This window comes from Anomaloglossus baeobatrachus, chromosome 8 (genome assembly GCF_048569485.1).
Source record: "Anomaloglossus baeobatrachus isolate aAnoBae1 chromosome 8, aAnoBae1.hap1, whole genome shotgun sequence".
NCBI classification, from domain to species: Eukaryota; Metazoa; Chordata; class Amphibia; order Anura; family Aromobatidae; genus Anomaloglossus; species Anomaloglossus baeobatrachus.
In genome coordinates this window covers 40,888,882-40,892,944 of record NC_134360.1, presented here as the reverse complement: position 1 = coordinate 40,892,944, position 4,063 = coordinate 40,888,882, and the positions used below count along the sequence as shown (strand labels likewise).

General features: G+C 39.6%; 1 protein-coding gene across 1 annotated transcript in view; it reads right to left on the bottom strand.

The window, feature by feature from the left end:
- GATA2 (GATA binding protein 2) overlaps positions 1–3,861 on the bottom strand; it is a 30,059-nt gene extending 26,198 nt beyond the window's left edge. Inside the window, exon 1 of the mRNA XM_075321506.1 lies at positions 3,225–3,861. The gene's annotated coding sequence lies outside the window, so the exon portion shown is untranslated. The remainder of the gene's footprint in view (positions 1–3,224) is intronic.
- Positions 3,862–4,063: the final 202 nt, after the last annotated feature.

The window sequence follows — 4,063 nt, the reverse complement described above, 5'->3', positions numbered from 1 at the left end:
TGCACACTCATCCTGCATACTAACTTCTGTGCACACTCATCCTGCACACTCACTACTGTGCATACTCACTGCTGTGCACACTCATTCTGCACACTCACTGCTGTGCACACTCACTACTGTGCACACTCATCCTGCACACTCACTACTGCCTTCCGGGTCACTCCTGCTGCTGCAAATGGGGGGACACTGCGAACAAATGGATTTGCCCTATATAACCGCAAATAGAATGGAAACAATTATGTATCCATCCTGCACATACACTAGGTATATAAGGAGAGCATTGTTGTACCTGGCAGGATGTATTAGTGTACATAACACTGGCTCGTTATCTAATGCTAGGATAGATAGATTGATAGATAGATAGATAGATAGATAGATAGATAGATAGATAGAGGGATAGATAGATAGATAGATAGATAGATAGATAGAGGGATAGAGGGATAGATAGATAGATAGATAGATAGATAGATAGAGGGATAGATAGATAGATAGATAGATAGATAGATAGATAGATAGATAGATAGATAGATAGATAGATAGATAGATAGATAGATAGATAGATAGAGGGATAGATAGATAGATAGATAGATAGATAGGTAGATAGATAGATAGATAGGTAGATAGATTCAAGATGGATAAAATTGATAGTTTAATTGAAATGCAGTAGGTGGATATCTGATTAATAAATATAAATGATAGGTAAATAAATACAAAATTAAAGGTAGCTATAGATTAAATGGATGGATTATACACAAATAAACATGAACGGTAGATATTAGATACATATAAATAGGAGATAAATAAATACACATGAGAATTATTGCTTACAAAAGACAGATTTTGAGTGAAATAAGTAAATAGATATGACGTTCCTGCAGTAATCAGGTAACTAGAAACATAATTTGAAAGATACGAGATGAAATAAGTAAATAAATGTGTGATAGATGCAAAGATTAATCCCTCTGTTTGATCAGGTTGTTTTTGTTTGTTTTTTAAAAGAATAAAAGAATAGTTGAATAATATTGTGACTATTTTTGTGACTCTATTTGCGACTTTCAATGGACTCGCATATATCACATTGTGTCCTTCGTCCCAATTTATTATTACATCACATTTTGTAGCTGGCAAAAGATTTGTCTGTATACAAGGAATGGTTAATGATTCCATTACATTAGCCCTGATACTTGTATGTATCCATATCTGTATATACACAGTAATGTCCTCACTTCATTCATCTCCCGGCTGTGCACGAGTGTTTACACCTCGGAATGTTCCCTGCTCCTCTAGATAAGATAAGATAATGATGATGATGATGACAGCGGTAGATTATCGGCTGGAGCTGGAGATGTAAAGATAACGTTATTATTTCTCACTGTGCTACAATTACGCACAACGCAACCCCCCGTTAACGCAGCGCATTCTGCCTGGAAAATCCCATTGTTATTCTGCTTCATCTCTGAAACCCCTCAGCTCCTGGGCCCGGGTGCGAGGGATCAGATCCCCCTAATGCGGGGAACAGGGACCCTACACACTATTGGGGAGAAGGGGCTGTTGTCCTGCACAAAATAAAGTGGGGCTTAAACATGCAAAGCTGTAAATCTCCTGCACGGGACCGAGCTGCGCCCATAGAGCAGGTGCTGAGAAGTCACTGCAACATTACCCAAGACTCGTACAGAAAGGGGCTCAGCCATCCCCAACATATAATTCAGTCTCTATCTATGTATCTATCTATCTATCTATCTATCTATCTATCTATCTATCTATCTATCTATCTATCATCTATCTATCTATCTATCTATCTATCTATCTATCCATCTATCTATCTATCCATCCATCTATTTATCTATCTATCTATCATCTATCTATCCCTCTATCTATCTATCTATCTATCATCTATCCCTCTATCTATCTATCTATCTATCTATCTATCCATCCATCTATTTATTTATCCATCTATCTATTCTGTGGGGTGCAGCCATCCCCCAACATGTAATTTAGTCTCTATCATCTATCTATATATCCATCCCTCTATCTATCCTATCTATCTATCTATCTATCTATCTATCTATCTATCTATCTATATGTATCTATCTATCTATCTACCTATCTATCCATCCACCCATCCATCCATCTGTCTATCTATCTATCTATCTATCATCCATCTATCCATCCACCCACCTATTCACTCATCCATCTATCTATCTATCTATCTATCTATCTATCTATCTATCTATCTATCCATCCATCCATCCATCTATCTATCTATCTATCTATCTATCCAATAACTATATCATATGTATCTATCTCTATTTATAATCAATCATTAATAATTTCAATACCAATTATACCATATGTAGTTTACCACAGATATTTCTAATTCCATTCTATAACATTTTTAGTAACATTCACTTTTTTAAGCAATATTACATTTTTATTTTCATTAAAATGTAATATTATTAATTTATAAATAGATAGCTAGACAGTAGTAATAATAATTTATCCAGCAAGTGTGTCTTGTAGATCAGATTTAGTAAATATCCATGAGCACAGGCGCGCAGCATTTATATTATATCCAACTATCATATTGCAAAATGTTTACATAGAAAACATTTAAAATCTGATTTGTTAATTTCCGCCAGTAAAGATCCAAATATATAGAATAGGCTGAAGAAGAGAAAAGAGATTTATCTAGAACAAAAATGCTAAAGGAAGTGCGTTAACGTCTGTCCACATGATGATGATGATGATGATGACTATGATGTGCTGATGCTCCCTGTCACTATTACTTCACCAACATCTGTCCCCAGGAGCCGGCCCCGATCTACCCTGCGCTGTACATACCCGATATCTCCACAGCCACATATCACACAGAAGAAGGAATCCGCAGTGTATTATATAGAGACACTGTATTGTGGTTGCAACACAACTGTCTGTAAACAAGTGAAATATGTTCTCATAAATAGAAGAAACAGATGAATTGTTACCATGTGATAGAGAGCGCAGCAAATAAAGCGAACATCGACACAACTCTGTATATCTGCATATTTGTACAGTCAATAGTGATGGGAATATATAAAGTGTACAAGTATTTGTATTATGTGATTGTGAGCATTTATTATACTTTGTAGAATTCACCATATTTATATACTATGCTGTCCCTGTAATATAAATATTATTAGTGACCTGGGAAGATTGCCTGTAGTGATGGCAAGGGTCGTTCTTACCTGGTCTTCCTTGGCTCTCGGGTTCTTCTGCCTTCACATCCCCTTTTTTTTTTTGCACTGAGAATTGGGCTCCTGCACCCTCTGGTAGGCGTGGAGCTCCTGCGCCCTCTGTCAGGTGTGCAGCTCCTGCTTCCTCGGGTAGATTTACAGTTTATGCACTCTCTGGTAGGGATACAGCTCCTGAGCCCTCTGGTAGCTCTTCAGCTTCTGCACCTTCTGGAAGCTCTGCAGCTCCTGCGTCCTCTGGAAGGTGTGCAATTCCTGCGCCCTCTGGTAGATGTGCAGCTCCTGCGCCCTCTGGTAGATGTGCAGCTCCTGCGCCCTCTGGTAGATGTGCAGCTCCTGCGCCCTCTGGTAGATGTGCAGCTCCTGCGCCCTCTGGAGCTCCCGAGCCCTCTTAGGTCTGCAGCTCCCGGACACCTACTGTCATCACACAGCACAGGGGATGCCAGGCAGTGTCTGCCTCTCTACAGCTGGCAGCCAGGGTTTTTTTCTCACTTGCATTGGGGATGGCACAAGGCAGGCTGAGTGTATTTATGTACATAATAAGGCGCTCTGCCCCTGGCCCTCATTTGCATTGTTACAATATCTATACAAGCTGATCGCATTGTCTGCCTCTTGCACCTATTGTTACTGGTTGCTGTCACTGCCTACGCGACTTGACTTTGATATTTGCTGTGGATTGATATTATGGCATCCAAGGGAGGCAGCTCCCAGGCAGGCGCAGTGCAGGCAACACCTCTGTACACTGCAACCTGTGGCTTCAGAGGCCGAAGGACTACAAAGCTCAGCCAACCAAGGCTTCTATAATAGCGGGAGAGCAGCTCATCTGTACAACC